Consider the following 17,835-nt stretch of genomic DNA (forward strand, 5'->3'; position numbering starts at 1 on the left):
TGTAGCGTGATTCTGAATGCCACTGTACAAGAAGCGAATCAATGAACAAGTGGACTGTTCAGTAAAATCTGCTCAGTATTGGCCAGGCACGGTGGCTCATGCCTGTAATCCCAGCACTTTGGGAGGCCGAGGCGGGCAGATCACCTAAGATCAAGAGATCAAGACCATCCTGGCCAACACGGCAAAATTCCGTCTCTACTAAAAATACAAAAATTAGCTAGGCATAGTCGCATGCGCCTGTAGTCCCAGCCACTTGGGAGGCTGAGGCACGAGAATCACTTGAATCCAGGAAGCAGAGATTGCAGTGAGCCAAGATCAGGCCATGGCACTCTAGCGTGGTGACAGAGTGAGACTCCATCTCAAACAACAACTCCCCCCTGACCAAAAAAAAGAAAAAAAAAAAAAACCTGCTCAGTATCTAACACATGTTAAAAGAGACATCACTAACAAATGCAGAAATGAAAGATTTCTCCATCAAGGATGACGAGCAAGATTTTGAGGGGAAGTATCCAGATTGACTTTATTAACACCAAAATAAACTGCAGATTGAATAGAGCTCAGTTAAGTTTTTTAAAATAGAAAAAATTAAAAGAGAATAACTCCTTGGTCTCTGGATGGAGTAAAGATTTTCTGAGCTTAGTAGTGGAAGACATTAAAAAGGAAAAGATGAATAGATTTGAGTACGCACAAAAATTATATAACAAGCATTACAAAATAAAAGAAAGGCAAATTATGGGCTTAATAAAACCTCACTCTTCCCCCAATAAGATTGAGAAAGGACTGAAAGTATTATAAAATAAATTGTTCATAGGAATCAATGAGAAAAGCCAGAATATTCCATAAAATAAAGTGGCAAAGAAAAAGTTTAGGAAACTCAGAAAGATGAAATATAAACACGTTATAAAGAAATGACAATTGGCTGGGCACAGTGACTCACGCCTGTAATCCCAGCACTTTGGGGGGCCGAGGCAGGCAGATCACCTGAGGTCAGGAGTTCCAGACCAGCCTGGCCAACATGGTGAAACCCCATCTCTACTAAAAATACCAAATATTATCCGGGTGTAGTGGTGGGCACCTGTAATCCCAGCTACTCGGGAGGCTGAGACAGGAGAATCGCTTAACCCAGGAGGCGGAGGTTGCAATGAGCCAAGATTGTGCCACTGCACTCCAGCCTGGGCAACAAGAGTGAAACTCTGTCTCAAAAAAAAAAAAAAAAAAAGAGAGAAATGACAATTTAGTCAACCTTCATAAGACTCAAAGAAAAAAAAAAGGTGAAGAAAATATACCAAATTTTGCCTCTTCAACTAGTAATTAATGCTAGCTATTATGAAGATGTGGTAGGAAAGTCACACATTTCATATCTAATGATTTGGGAAAACAAAATTTTACGATCCATTTGAAAATCCATTTGGCAGTTTGTGTCAAATGCTTAAAGCATTTTAATATACTTTAAGTGGAAAAAACCACAAGAGTTTAAATTGTATATGTAATCAACGTAGAGTAGATAAAAGTACTGGGAAAAATGAAGAAAATATTAATATGCCCAAACCTTGCAATATTACACTCTGGATACTTGGTGTTTTCTTTTCTTTCTTTCTTTCTTTCTTTTTTTTTCTTTTCTGAGATGAAGTCTCACTCACTCTGTCACCCAGACTGGAGTGCAGTGGCGCGCTCTTGGCTCACTGCAAGCTCCGCCTCCCGGGTTCACGCCATTCTCCTGCCTCAGCCTCCCAAGTAGCTGGGACTACAGGCGCCCGCCACCACGCCCAGCTAATTTTTTTGAATTTTTTAGTAGAGACAGGGTTTCACCATGTTAGCCAGGATGGTCTCGATCTCCTGAGCTTATGATCTGCCCGCCTCAGCCTCCCAAAGTGCTGGGGTTACAGGTGTGAGCCACCGCACCCGGCTGGTGTTTTCTTTTCTATATATTTTTTTCTAATTTTTAAATTTTTTACAATGACGTTTATTTTCAGAAAAAAAAAAAAAGATTAATGACAGGAAGTGCTACGTGGATTCTATGCGCTGCTCCAAAGAAATCACTGTTGCTACATTGTAACAGCATCACAGACATTAAGATACAAACAATGCTGAAACAAACAAACAAACAAATATACCACTTTGCTCATAATAGAATGACAGCACATTAATCCAAGCAATAGATAGTCATTTGGTGATCGCCATGCAATCTCCCACTAAATGGAATTTTCTATATTTTATTCAACAGAAGATGTTATGTTTAGACTAAAAGGTTAGTGAGTAGGGCTTCTTGAGGCAGAGAAGCAGGAGGAGCCCCCCTGACCCATCCCCCAACTCATCTCCTGGCTCAGGAGGACCATGCACCTGGACAGGAAGCCCGGGCCTGCTGTGTGGGCAGAGAAGAAGGTGGATGAATTAGGAGGTGCACAGGAAGGTAGGGGCTGGACCACTGAGAGCCACAGAGGAGCTCAGACTTGCCCCCTGTGGAAGTCGGGGGCGTGAGTGATAGAAACTCCGGAAGGATTTTGACCCTAAACATGACATAATCAGCAGTATCTGTTGGTGAAGGATCAGCAGTGCAGAGAATAAACTGAGGGATGGGGAAAGACTCACAGAGGACGACTCCTCTGGAAGATGATGAAATTCTAAACAAGGGCAATTAGAGTCGAGACAAAACTGATAATGGATTAGAATGTCAGCTCCCCAGAGGGCTTTTTAGGGGTGCCATTCCTGTTTTCCCCTAGAAAAATAGTGGCCCAATAGTAGTATATAAATATTTGTTGAATGAACATTTGTTGAATGAATGAGTCAGTAAAAAGATATACTATATTTCTTTTTCTCTCCTTCCTTCCTTCCTTTCTTCCTTCCTTCCCTCCCTCCCTCTCTCTTCTTTCCTTCCTTCCTTCCTTCTTTCTTTCTTTCTCTTTCTTTCTTTTTTTCTTTCTTTTTCTTTCTTTCTTTCTTTCTTTCTTTCTTTTTCCTTCCTTCCTTCCTTCCTTCCTTCTCTCTCTCTCTCTCTCTTTCTTTCTTGACAGAGTTTTAGCTCTTGTTGCTCAGGCTGGAGTGCAGTGGTGTGATCTCAGCTCACTGCAACCTCTTAGGTTCAAGTGATTTGCCTACCTCAGCCTCCTGAGTCACTGGGATTACAGACACGTGCTCCATGCCTGGCTAATTTTTTTTGTATTTTTAGTAGAGATGGGGTTTCACCCTGTTACTCATGCTGGTCTCAAACTCCTGACTTCAAGTGATCCACCCGAGGCCTCCCAAAGTGCTGGGATTACAGGCGTGATACACTATATTTCTTGTAATGTAATGCCGAAAGGGCCTGATGAGTTCCTGAATGTAAAAGGTAGTGATGGAGGATTTCAGAAAGGTCACAAACAATAATTCCTCAAAACAACGACATCACTATCTCAATCAGTAAATTCATTCAGTGTTGCCTCCTACATTTCTTTAAATATTACTGCATTGCAGTGATTCTGGCTATGATTCTACAGGCCATCAAAATATTTTCAAAGCCTACTTAATGTTTTTCTTGTAAACGTGAACATACTCATTGTATAGAATAAAATCCTTGCTAAGATTAATACAAAAGCTTTTTTTTTTTTTCCTGTTTGGTTTTCTTGTAATTTAATTTTAGTTGTTTTTTTTTTTTTTTCAATACAGAAGTGTTACATTTTTATCCAAACATGAAAAGGTATCTCCTTGATATCTGATACTTTCTCAAAACTGAACTATTGTTTCAATGCCAATTTCCTCATGCAAAGTGTTACCATTAGGGGAAACTGGGTGAAGGGTACACAGAATCTAATATTTCTTACCGTTGCAGGTGAATCTACAATAGCTCAAAATAAAAAGCTATTTTAAAAGCCTGAATGATTCACCTTCCTCACTGAGGATCTTTCACACGGTTATGTCAAAAGGAAATCTTGGATTTACGTACAGCCCCCGGGAGATGGTTCGTTGTCTTGTCATTTTTTTATAGATGAGCCCAGAAGAGAAGATTGTTGCTATGCTGTTGTCATTGCAGCTTTTCTTTTTTTCAGTTGCATTTCCAAAGTAAACACGTCTCTTATTTGCAGCCTCTAAATTGCAAGATTGTCGCCATGGTTATTCTTGCTGCTCCTCTGAGCTTTATCACTTCCTCTCCGGATGTGGTTTGTTCTGCTTTTAGGTTTGCCTTCGCCTCAAAGGAGTGAAAAATGAATCATTTCAGAGTGCTCTGTGAACCAACATAGCACGCTGTTGTCTACCTTTATATGATTCAGTCCAAACTATATGGAAAGGTTCCTGGTTTAATTGATGGGTCCCCTGATTGTTGTTGACAACTACAGATACACAGTCCTAGCCATGTGGATGGCAAAAGCAGCCCCATGTAGGCCATCTGAGGTGGCGTTCAGGTGGTGAAGGTGGGAATTGGTTGTGCAGACAAAAGTTGTGCCTGAGTCTCTTCCTGTCCTTTGCTCTCTTCTTGTTGATTCTGCGAGGATGTCTCTGGTCTCGAGGCATCCTGTGGCTCATATGGTCACCTGTGGCCCTCCAGATTTCTATCACTCCCAGGCTCATTCCGGAGACCACCATGCCAGTGGTTAGAAGGCATCTGCATCTGACCCATAGGAGGTGAGATACTCTTGGCTGGGCGTGTCTGGTTGCGTGAACACCCTATAGTCCACTGCCCTGTTGATGTGTTTTCTGTCACTGTTGCAGCCACTTCCTTCCTGGGAACTGTAGCACAGCCTCCCAGCTGGTGTCCCTGAGTCCTCTTTGGCCCTTCTCCAATCCATTCTCCACAGGCAGCTGGAGCAATCACTTTAAAATGCAGTTGATTACATCACACCCCTGCTTACTGCCTTTAGTGACTCCCAAATACCTCAGAATAAATTGAACCATGGCACGTGCTCCCCTGTCCCCTCCCCCACACATGCTTGCCAGCTAATGGTCCCATCTCTGCAGGACACCCTCCAGCTGTGTGCATCAGGCACATGCAGGCCAGGGCCCCTTCAGAACAACTGTGCAGCAGCCACAGGCGCAGCATGGAGCCCAGGGATTCAGAAACCGGGAGGAATTGAGCTTGGTGTCCTTACCAGTGTCCTATGAGTTTAGGAGTGTGATATTATGAGATATATATTTGGTCTTGGACTCCATTTCCTGACATACAACTCCTAAAATCCTTAGACTCTCCAAAGTGATGTCCTTTTGAATGCTGAGTTGGCTGATGACTGGCAACCCCTAGGTAGCTTCAGGGTGGGGCTGGTCATTGGAAAGACCAAGGCAGGACTAGAGGGTTGAGACTTTCAACCCCACCCCCAACTCCAGGGAGCGGAGAAAAGCTGAAGGTTAAGTTGACCATCAATGGCCAGTCCTGCCTATGTCATGAAGCTTCCATGAAAACTCAAAAGGACAGAGTTCTAAGAGTTTCTAGGTAGCTGAACCCATGGAGGTTCCCAGAGAGAGTCACACTCAGGGAGAGCGTGGAAGCTCCGCACCCCTTCCCCCAGACCTCGCCTATCCCTCTCTTCATCTATATCCTTTGTAACATCTTTCATGGTAAACCTAAGGGTTTCCCTGAGTTCTGTGAGCCACCCTAGCAAATTAATAAAGAGCAGGTCTTCATCAATTTATAGCTGGTTGTCAGACGTTCCAGAGGCCTGTACTAGTGACTGATGTCTGAAAGTCAGGGGTGGCCTTGGGGGACTAAGCCCTCAACCCCTGGGATCTGACGCTGTCTCCAGGTGGAGAGTGTCAGAACTGAACTGGAGGACATCCAGTTCATCCCAGTGTCCATGTCTAGGCGGTTTGCTCGGTGTGGGGAGAAAGCCCCACACATTTGGTCATAGAAGCCTTCTGTGTTGATTGTTGTTGCATAGCGTGAGAACAGAAGAAGAACTGTTGGAGTTTTTCCACCCTTAGAGAGTGTTCTCACTTCTGGCTCCACTTCCTCCTAAGGTGTCTGGGGCACGAGTTCTGCCGGATGGCAGCGTAACTGGCTTTGGTGTTGATCTGAGTCACCTTTAGGGTGAGATGGGAGAGGCAGACTCACATATGTGATTGCAGGGCACCAAGAGACCACCTGCCCAACAGATCTTCACTCACTGCCTTACCAAACCTGAAATTACCTTAGCAAAAGCAAGCAAATGTGGTCACTCTAGGACCCTGACCTGGATTTGAGCCAGGCAAGCCACTGGTGCTCTCCATCTGATGCAGCCAGGTTGGTCTCTCTGCAACCTCCCCAACCATGCCCATGCTTTCCTGCTCCTCTCTATCTGGGGATGGGCTGTGCCCTCCTCCAGGAGGTCCACCATGAAGGCATGAGCCCAGTAATATGGAAATGCCTGCTATCAGGGCCTTTAGGGTGTCCTGTGATGGTGGGAAGGGGATGCTAGCATGGGGCCAAGAACAGCAGGATGTTTGAGGCTGCGTTGGAGGACAGAGCTTGGCTCTTGAATCCTAAGGCTCTCAGCCCAGGCATGAATCTGGTGACATCAGGACATTCTCCAGAGCCCAATGGTACAGGCAGATTAGGGTAGGTTTGAGAGATTCTAGAATCAGGTAGAGAGTACCGTTTGGCATGTCTAGATAATTGAGCTTAGCAGTCAAGCAATCCAGCCTCTCACTTTACAGTTAAGGAAATGGAGATTCAGAGAGATTCTGAGATGTTCCCCATCTTACATCTGGAAGAGGCCAGGCCAGGGTTCAGATCCAGGGCCTTTCATGAAGCAGCCAGGGCCACATGCCTGCATCACAGCTGGAAAGCTATGCCCTAGCAGGGCTGCTGCTTGTAGCTGTTCAGGCCTTGCCTTGCTTTTTGTAGACTGAAGTATGATCAACACTGCCTGGAGGTGTGCAGTGCACACACTGCACCACTGTACAGGGAGGCTCTGAGTCAGAGCCAGGGCAAAGGCCTGAGAGCTCCCATCAGACAGAGAAGTCCCATCTCTTGGGCTAGGTATGTGGTGAAAATGGAGGCAGGAGAGTGACTCGGAACCTGGACAGCAGTGATGGGTCCCCATCCATAGACACTGGAATTTAGGGTGGAAGACTGGCATTTGGAAATGCAGGTAAGAACAGACCACTGCCCTGGGGGAAATTTGGGTCTGGGTGTAAAAGCACAGAGTGGTAAGATGAGGACTGCTCCCCAGAGTTGAGGGTTCATTTGGTCATGAGGGGTCATGAGGGAGGCCCTCATTACTGCGCCTGGAGTTCAAAGTGCTGCTCACTGAGCCCGTGAGCACCTGGCCAGGACAGAACGTCCTTCCTCCTAGGCTGTGGGCCACATCAGAGCCCAGCCGGCTGGTCAAACTGAGTCAGGAGCAGAGTCCAGCAGCATTTACAGCAGACAGACGCTGGCGCTCAAAGGGCAGGAGTAGGGCATGGACAGGGGCCACAGTCCCTACAAGCAGGCAGATGCCAAGACCTCTCTGGGAGGTGAAAGTTCAGTTAGAGCCAGCCGCACATCACCTGGGGGTTCAACACTGAATAAACACTGAATAAAGTATTGACAGACGTTGGTAATCCCTCGGAGTCACAGGAGTTCAGCTTGTAAGCCATTTGTATGTCACTGTTGTATTTGATTTCGCAAGAACCCTGTGATGAGGTGTTGTCACACGCACGTTACCCGCGTGGACCTCACAGGTTATAGGAATGGACAAAATGGGAATTTGAACCTAAATCCTTGCCTTCCTTGAACGCCCATCCTGCACCACCGCGCCCTCTTCTGGTCACAGAAGGAACTTTTGCTGTTAGGCTCCGCTGGTCGTGGACCCTAATGTAGGGAATAGAGAGGTGTAGGCACTTGACTCTGGTGATGGTGGAGAAGGGGAGTTGTAATTAGGGCACAGGTGAAACAGGAGCTCCTGGTAGGTAGATCCTGACCGTGGAGGGAGCATCACGTGTCTGAACCTGTAAGCAACATTTTGCCTCAACAAGGGTGGGAGAAAAATTCTCCCAGGCAGCTGCCTCCCACATAGCATCTCTGTGTGTTCCCCACAGGCTGCTTCTCCTGCTGGAACACGTTTCCTCTTTCCTACAGGTGAACCTTATAGTGTTCAGATGTCCTTTCTCCCGGCAGGCCAAGGAATAAGCCTAGGCCCACAACTCTTTCTGCAGACCTTATATCATATGGTGTTAATTGTAAAGTGTTTTATGATTTTTCTTTCTTTAAAAGCAGCATGGGCTGAGCTCAGTGGCTCATGCCTGTAATCCCAGCACTTTGGGAGGCCAAGGCAGGCAGATCACCTGAGGTCAAGAGTTCGAGACCGGTCTGGCCAACATGGCAAAACCCTGTCTCCACTAAAAATACAAAAATTAGTTGGGCATGGTGGCATGTGCCTGTAACCCCAGCTACTCAGGAGGCTGAGGCAGGAGAATCACTTGAACCCAGGAGGCGTTGGTTGCAGTGAGCCAAGATCGGGCCACTGCACTCCAGCCTGGGAGACAGAGTGAGACACCATCTCGAAAAAACCCCCAAAACAACAAACATACAAACAAAGTAGCATGTTCTCTTTGCATGTAATGTGGAAAATGTAAAAAAAGAAAAACAATGCAGAAGCAAAATAAAAATCACTCTGAATCCAACCCTCAAGATATAAATCCCATTAGCATTTGCATGTATCATAAGTGTACCATTGGCTATGTACTTCACTAATCATGCTATATTCAATGTTGTTGATTAGCATTACCTATGGAAGCATTAGGAAATGTTCTAAAAGCCCTCTTTTGCATCGCCTCATCACGTTTCATTCTGTGGCTGGCCCATAATTTATATAGTTATTCTCCTTTTTTTGGCCATTTCTATTGTCTTTAATCTTACTATTATGAACCATGCTATAAGGAAAAGGTGGTTTGTGAATCTTGGTTGCTGGGGTGGAGCCCTGGAAGTGAAATAATGAGGTCAAAGGATCCAAACAGTTTTAAAACTCACTATGATCATGGCCCCGCTGCCTCCCAGATGAGCAGCAGGGGTTTCCCCATGGACAGCTGTGAACATACCCATTGCTCCTGCTCCATCCTGAACAGCAGGGCAGGTGGGAACAGCCTCTCACTTTTTTTTTCTTTCTTTTAGACAGAATCTTGCTCTTGTTGCCCAGGTTGGAGTGCAGTGGCACAATCTCAGCTCACTGCAACCTCCATGTCCTGGATTCAAGTGATTCTCTTTCCTCAGCCTCCTGAGTAGCTGGGATTACAAGTGTGCACCACGATGCCTGGCTAAGTTTTTTTAAAAAATTATTTTTAGTAGATATGGGCTTTTGCCATGTCATCCAGGCTGGTCTCAAATCCCTGACCTCAGATGATCCACCCACCTCAGCCTCCCAAAGCGTTGGAATTACAGGCGTCAGCCCCTGCACCCGGCCCTTACTTTTGTTTTAATGTGCGCTTATTTGTCAGCCCAGTTGAGCATCTTCTGCAGATGTGGCTGAAGTCTCTGAAGGAGCGCAATGAATAGCAGTTATTGTCCCTCCCATAAAACCAGCAATTTCAGAAATCAGGCTGAGAGGGACAGAAGGGGCTAAAATACTACCCCAAATCTTGATAGAACAAAGGCGGAGGATGCAGCCTCCTGTGGATGTCAGCTGGGCTCGCTAGATGAGTTACGAATGCAGCAACAGCCCCTCTCTCCATCCCAGGCTGACTTGGCTGGACTGACAGACAGAGAGCTGGCTGGGCCTTCCTTGGTGTGGGAACTGCCTGGGAGACTCAGCACAGAGGAGCAGAGGAGGATCGCTCCTGCAGGCATGGGGTTCCCAAAACAGGAAAGGGTACAGGTGAGCTGAGAACCCATAGTTTACTTTTCTGAAATGAACTGACCAGAATTATCCACTTCTCTTAGGGTACAGCTAAGGAATGGGCTGCAAAGAGGTGGTAGGTGTGGAGAAAATGTCCCAGTAAGGATGTTTGGAGAGTGAGAATGAAGCATTTCTCTACTGCTTTAATCAACCAATAGTATGTTTCTTCTATTAGTATTATTAGTGTTCCATTAATTTCTTCTATTAGTGTTATTTTGTATACTGTCTACTGGTACTGACATGTAAAAGTGCTTTGTTAAAGTTTTTTTTTTTTTGAGACGGAGTCTCGCTCTGTCGCCCAGACTGGAGTGCAGTGGCCGGATCTCAGCTCACTGCAAGCTCTGCCTCCCGGGTTCATGCCATTCTCCTGCCTCACCCTCCGGAGTAGCTGGCACTACAGGCACCCGCCACCTCGCCCGGCTAGTTTTTTGTATTTTTTAGTAGAGACGGGGTTTCACCGTGTTAGCCAGGATGGTCTCGATCTGCTGACCTCGTGATCCGCCCGCCTCGGCCTCCCAAAGTGCTGAGATTACAGGCTTGAGCCACCGTGCCCGGCCCTAAAGTCTTTTAAAATGTTTCATTTGTCTTTTACTCTTATACAAAGTGTCTTCGAATTATGAGAGTTTTCAATTATTATTTAGCCACATCTACCATTCTTGACATGCCATTCAATCCTGCAACTCAGCCACCACTGTCATCGTCTTTATTGTATTTGTGTGAGTTCTCTGTACCAAGCAACCTGCCAACAGTTGCACATGTGTCTTGTCATTACATCCTCACAGTAGTCTCTGTGAGGAGGGAAGGACTGTCCAAGACAAGGTTTTGTCAGGTGCAGTGAATCACCAACAGCACAGATGAGGTCGTGTCAGGGTGGTCTGACTCTGACCGTCACCGCAGTGGCCACGTCACTCTGGAGTCAAGAACTGTGGCTCGGGGCTCACATACCAGACCCAAGCGTTTGGGAAATAAAAATACTCATTTATTTGGGTTTCTAATTATTATGCCAGGAAATGAGCATGTTATTGCTGGTAATTCTTTGTAAGAATGATAAGGATTCCAATTTAGGAAAGACAAAAAGCTATGCGAGAGGCTGTGACTCATTTTAATGCTCTGTTTTGAGAAACATCCAAAGCTGCCACAGATTGATCCCTCTGCCTAGGAGCTCAGCTTTTCTCAGAAGCGTTCTCATCCCTGGTACTGTTGGTGGTCCTTTCCCCGCATTTTATTGCTTTTTCAGTTACAAAAGTAAATTGTATTCATTTAAAAAGTTTGAAAACTGTAGTAATATATTAAAAAAAGTTAATAGCCAGCTATCCCCCCTCTTTCATCAACCTATTAAAATAATATTTAAATAATAGTAATTCCTTAAATAATAAATAACTTGAATAATATTACTTAATACTTAACTAATAATAAGTACAACCATTCATACAGCATGTACAAGGTGCTGGGAACATAGCTTAGCTCATTTAATCCTCAAAATACTACACTTAGGTCAGCACTATCCTTATTCTTGCTTCACAAGTGAGGAAACTGAGGCACAGAGAAGTTGATAAGCTGCCTAAGGTTCTGTAATTAATGCGTGCCACTGTCAGAATTCTGACACAAACGCCCAGCTGCAGAGCCCAGGATCTTAACTACTCTGCTAATCCTTGTGGGCAAAAATTATGCATATGTTAATGCTCTTTGCTGAAATACAGATGTAGATGAACATATGTAGGTCAGCCTACCACCATTTTTCCCTTTTCCTCTTGCTTTTTTTTTCTTTACAGGAAAATTACTTGTTTTATTTCACAATATATTTGCATGCCTTTCCAGCTATAAACAGAGAATTAAGTGCATCTTTGACAATAGTTGCCTCATGATCCATGGTCGAATATGCTGTATGTAGCCATTTCATTACTCATAGGTATTTAGATTCTTTCCATTTGTTTTCTCTCGAAATCAATGCTGCAATAAACCTCCCTATGCACAATACTGTATGCAGTGTTCTTTTTCAATCAATAGATTGCTAATATTGAGATTTTATATTTAAAAAAATTTTTTTAGATGGAGTCTTGCTTTGTCATTCAGGCTGGAGTACAGTGGCATTATCTTGGCTCACTGCAACCTCCACCTCCTGGGTTCAAGTGATTCTCCTGCCTCAGCTTCCCGAGTATCTGGGACTACAAGTGTCCGCCACTACGCCCGGCTAATTTCTGTAGAGACGAGGTTTCACCATGTTGGTCAGGCTGGTCTCGAACTCCTAACCTCACTATCTGCCCACCTCAGCCTCCCAAAGTGCTGGGATTACAGGCGTGAGCCACCACGCCTGGCCTGACCTCATCACCCCTTAAAGGTCCTACCTCTCAACACTGTTGCTTTGGGGATTAAGTTCCCAACACCATGGGAACACAAACAGCAGCAGTGATGGAAGGTGCTCATGGGACTGTCTTTATGGGGGAATGAGCCTGTAATACACAGACTTTAACTCAGAGGCAGGGGCAAAGCTTCCCTCACTAAATGGATATTAGAGGTCAGGGAAGACAAGAATGAAGATGTGCTGTGATTTCGGCATCTGTGTGTGCTCATTTAAAATAATGCTCCTAAGCACTAAAGTCAATAGCCTATCACTGAGCTCAAGCTCCAGGCAGAAAATATTAAGAAGATAATTCTATTCACAGTAGCGACAGAAGCAGAATAGTTAGACATAAGATAAATAAGAAGTGAACATGACTTACATGAAGAAAACTATGTATAAACTCTACTGATGGATATTAAAAGAAAAACTATTAAAGTAGATATAGATTTGGAAAGTAACATGATACAAAAATGTCAGGCCAGGCACGGTGTCTCATGCCTGTAATCCCAGCACTTTGGGAGGTCGAGGCAGGTAGATCACCTGAGGTCAGGAGTTTGAGGCCAGCCTGGCCAACATTATGGAACCCTGTCTCTACTAAAAATACAAAACATTAGCCAGGCGTGGCGGTGGACGCCTGAAATCCCACCTACTTGGGAAGCTGAGGCAGGAGAATTATTTGAATCTGGGAGACAGAGGTTGCAGTGAGCCAAGATCGCGCCACTACACTCCAGCTTGGGCAGCAAGAGAGAAACTCCATATCAAATAATAATAATAGTTATTCTCATAGTCATATGTATATTAGATATAATCCAATCAGTATCCCAATGGGATTTTAAAAACTTGACCAAATAATTCTAGGTTTTATTTGTAAGAAAAAACTTGTAGAGGCCGGGCGAGGTGGCTTACGCCTGTAATCCCAGCACTTCGGAGGCTGAGGTGGGTGGATCACCTGAGGTTGGGAGTTCGAGACCAGCCTGACCAACACAAAGAAACCCCATGTCTACTAAAAATACAAAATTAGCCGGGCATGGTGGTGCAAGCCTGCAAACCCAGCTACTCGGGAAGCTAAGGCAGGAGAATCGCTTGAACCCGGGAGGTGGAGGTTGCAATAAGCCGAGATTGTGCCGTTGGACTATAGCCTGAGTAATGAGCAAAACTGTCTCTCAAAAAAAAAAAAAAGAAAGAAAGAGCGAAAAGAAAAGAAAACAAAGAAAAAGAAAAATACTTGCAGAATAATCCAGACATTTCTGAAAAAGAAAAATTATACAAGGTATATTTTTTACAAGGTAAAGAGGTTTAATGAACCTTGTAATATTACAAGGTGAAGAGGTTTAATTAACTCACAGTTGCACATGGCTGGGGAGGCCTCACAATCACGGTGGAAGGTGAAGGAAGAGGAAGGCAAGTCTTACACAGCTGCAGGCAAGACAGCTTCTGCAGGGGAGCTCCCATTTATAAAACCATCAGATCTCACGAGACTTATTCACTACCATGAGAGCAATATGAGCTAAACTGCCTCCATGATTCAATTATTTCCATCTGGCCCCACCCTTGACCCTTGACACATGGGGATCATTACATTCAAGGTGAGATTTGGGTGGGGACGCAGCCGAATCCTATTAGTGTGTGTGTTTCTTATTAAACATTAGCGTTAATTATAAAGCTAAAAATCATGCATTCAATCCACAAAGTACACTGAATGCCTTCTGTGTGGGAGATGCTGTTCTGGGTCTAAGGAACTTGCAGGCAGAAGCAGGAGATACCTGTGAGTGGGTGTGCATCCTCCCTTTTTCCCTGCAGTGGGCACCAGGGAGGCCCATGCCTGAGGAGGCAGCTTTAGTTCTGAGAAGCACTGAGATTTGGGGTCATCACCACACCATAATCTAACTTATCTTGACTACTATGTATATCAGTACCAGAAATGGGTCCTACTGTAAATAAAAACCCTGAAGGACCTGGCATTGGTGTTGGCTCGGCCGTGGGCATCAAGGAGACAGACACTGGAGGCTGCCATCACGGTTCAAGAGGCAGATGGGCACCTAATAAGTTTGTAGTTGTTGTTGGGGAAAGCATGGAGAAGAGAACACTAGAAATGACTCGCATTTGACCATGTGTTACAAGAACGAACAGCTCACGGAAGAACTGGCTAGTTTGCAAACACAAATGCAAGAGAATAGGGAGAACTCAAAAGTTCAGTGTCTTGCTGGGTTGGATCAGCCAGATGTCTCTTTAGCTGAAGCACAAAATAGGATCAAGAAGACCCCGGGGGAACAGCACCCAGCAAATCCTTCCAGTTGGGTAAAAATCCAGACAAATCTGAAGAAAGCCTCAGAGAAAAGAGCCCAAGTGTGTGGGTTTTCCAACAATGTGAATGTAGCCCCTTCACTCAGGAGAGGTAGATACGGGTGTGAGAAAGCCTGAAAGAGAACCCATCTGAGAAGGGTGTGGGAACAGAACTGCAGATGTGAGGACGGGCTCACAGAGACCAGTTGGAATCAAATAGATAAGAAGCCTTCAGGCTGGGCATGTGGCTCACGCCTGTAATCCCAGCACTTTGGGAGGCCAAGGGGTGGATCACTTGAGGTCAGGAGTTCGAGACCAGCCTGACCAACATAGCAAAACCCCATCTCTACTACAAATGCAAAAATTAGGCCAGGTGCTGTGACTCACGCCTGTAATCCCAGCGCTTTGGGAGGCTGAAGTGGGTGGATCATGAGGTCAGGAGTTTGAGACCAGCCTGGCCAACATGATGAAACCCCATCTCTACTAAAAATACAAAAAATTAGCTGGGCGTGGTGGCAGGCACCTGTAATTCCAGCTACTTGGGTGGCTGAGGCAGGAGAATCGCTTGAACCTGGGAGGCGGAGGTTGTAGTGAGCCGAGATCGCACCATTGCACACTCCAGTCCGGGCAACAGTGCAAGACTCCATCTCAAAACAAATAAACAAACAAAAAAATTAGCCAGGTGTGGTGGTGCATGCCTCTGGTTCTGGCTGCTTGGGAGGCTGAGGTGAGAGAATCACTTGAACCTGGGAGGCAGAGGTTGCAGTGAGCGGCAATCACACCATCAAACTCCAGCCTAGGAGACACAGCAAGACTCTGTCTCAAAAAAAAAAAAAAAAAAAAAAAAAAAAATAGAGCCTTCAGGCTGTTAAGAAAGTTGGCATTAAGGCAACCACAGGCCCACACTAACAAGGCGCATCTATTTCCTAAACGCTTGAACTCCATACTTGCCTCAAGCAGAAAGTGTGCTGAGGACCCTGGAGCCTCCAAGTGGGATGTACTCACTTCAGATGCATGCAAGGAGGATGATGGAAAAGGAGAGACCTCCTAGGGGGCAGAGTCAAGGAACAGTGGGCAAGGCAGCTCCTTCAAAGGGAGGTATCCCAACCTAATCAAGAATCATTCCTGACCCCCAAGAGCTCTGAAGAGTAGGGGACCTCACGTGGTCTGCTTGACCCAGAGTTGGAATTCAGAAATCAGTGATGCCCGTGTCTCCCATGCTTCCCTTTCTAAACGAGAGTGTGTTTTGCTGTTATCCTGTCATGCTCCTCCACCCATTTTGGATGTCTTTGTAGTTCCTAGATCTCCTTGTCAAAAGGTGGTGAAGGCCAAACTTCAGATGTTGTCAACAAGCAGCTTCCTTCTCCACTGGGATTGCTAAACTGAGAGAATGCAGGATGGACGCGGGCAGACGTCCTTCTAACCAGGTAGAGAGCACCTACCTGCAAAGTGAAGCCAAGTAGACTTGAGAAATCAGAAAGAGAGAGAGTCCCGATGGTGCTGAGCACTGTAGCTGGCCCCTAAGGATCCGGTTGTCACAGTTTTGCTTTCAACTCTATGAGGTGGCAGGATTATCCCCAGCATCTGCAGCTAACACTTTTCTGCTTACTTCAATTTTCTTTGTCCCATATTTTTACCACTTACAGCCAAAGCCCCAACTGAACTAAGGGAAACCAGAATTTAGCTGATCTGTTGTCTTGGTCTTACAGTTTATGGGAAGATGAACAGCTTCCACTTGCAATGTGTGCTTGGGAGAAGGTTGTCTTGCTTGGCTAGCAATTCATAGCAAAACACCTGAAGGAGCAAGAATCACGTTAACACCTCTCACAGTGCCTATCGATGTGATTTGGGAAGGGCTTAGCTAGGGGGTTCTGGCTTATCATTGCTTGTGGGCCGTGGATGGTAGATGGAGCAGGAACAGTGGGGGCCACCACAGCTGAGGGTGAGCTGGGCAGTTCTCTGTGGTCTTCCACTTCTTCATGAACCTCTCCAAAGGGTACAGGTTGCTCATCCTCACAGTATGGCAGCCTCGGGAAGGTTGGACCATTGACATGATGCCTTCAGCCACTGGACAAAGTCCTGGTGGCTAAAGATCTTAGATCCTCAGCTAACCCCTCTGAACCATTAATATTACTGTCTGGGGAGCATAGGTCTAATTTTAATTATCACTTTAAAATTCAGACTTTAAATTGTTTTCTTTCCCATATTCCTGATGCTGTTGAGCCCTGAAGAATCAAGGATTATGATCAAGGTAAAAATCTGTCCACAGTATAGAACGGTCTCATATTCTGAAGCAAATTCCCACTGTTGGACTCTTAAAACAAGCTAATAAAGGAGGCAAGACCGAAATTTCCATGGACTCCTCCCAGGTGATTTTTCCAGGACCTCTCACCTGCTTAGCTGAAGAGGTGGAATGAGAGTTCACCTCCAGACTACAGGCTGGGCGCTCGCATGGCTAAGAGGCTAAACAAACACAAAGGAACCCTGTTTCTCCAGCTGATGGGTCAATCAATTTGATCACCAAAAGCAATGCTTGGAACCCATGGTTGTAGGAGCTCACACACAATTTTATTACCAGCATCCCAGACAGAAAAATTTTGGAAATGAACTAGAACAGTCAAGAAATGAACAAAAACTGTTGCTGCATGGTGTGAGGACTCACAGTCCCGTGCAGCCCTGCACCAATATGGCAACTGCTTCAAGTTCCTGAACTCTTCCCTGCAGCCTTGGTTCCCCAAACACAGTGGGGCAGAGAGAGCTTGCCCTTCAGGCACAGGAATCCTTAGTGATTCTTGACACACACTTCAGGTCCCAAGGGTTACTCACCAACCACCTCTTGCTCCCTCTGCATTGGCTGGCCTTGCCCATTAAAGCCAAGTACACCGAGATGGGCAAGAACAGAAATTATGGGAAAAAAATCACCCAGGCTTCCCCCTCAACTTTGGGCAAAGCAACTTTGAGCTCCAATCTTGTTTCTTTTCTTTCTTCTTTTCTTTTCTTTTTTCTTTTCTTTTCTTTTCCTTTCCTTTTCCTTCCTTCCTTCCTTTCTTTCTTTCTTTCTTTTTTTCTTTCTTTCCTTCCTTCCTTCCTTCCTTCCTTCCCTCCCTCCCTCCCTCCCTCCCTCCCTCCCTCCTTCTTCTCTCTCTCTCTCTCTCTCTCTCCTCTCTCTCTCTCTCTCTCTCTTTCTTTCTTTCTCGTGTGTGCCTTCCACAGTAGCCTGGCTCTTTGCATCCTAGATATGGAGAATGACTTGGGTCTGAATCTCCAGGGACCAAAGAGATCCTCGACTGAAACCTAAACCCCATCAATTAGGCTTGAGATTCAGGATTTAGGAATATGGGGCATTAGTTCTTCCCTGTAGTCTCCTCTAAAAAGCCTTCATTAAGGAGGAGCATGAGAACTCCCTGGCACTCCAAGGACAGGCCACCTGTCCAGAGCTCTGGTCCCAGCCCC

Source organism: Trachypithecus francoisi, unplaced genomic scaffold, assembly GCF_009764315.1.
Source record: "Trachypithecus francoisi isolate TF-2019V2 unplaced genomic scaffold, Tfra_2.0 Lachesis_group13, whole genome shotgun sequence".
NCBI classification, from domain to species: Eukaryota; Metazoa; Chordata; class Mammalia; order Primates; family Cercopithecidae; genus Trachypithecus; species Trachypithecus francoisi.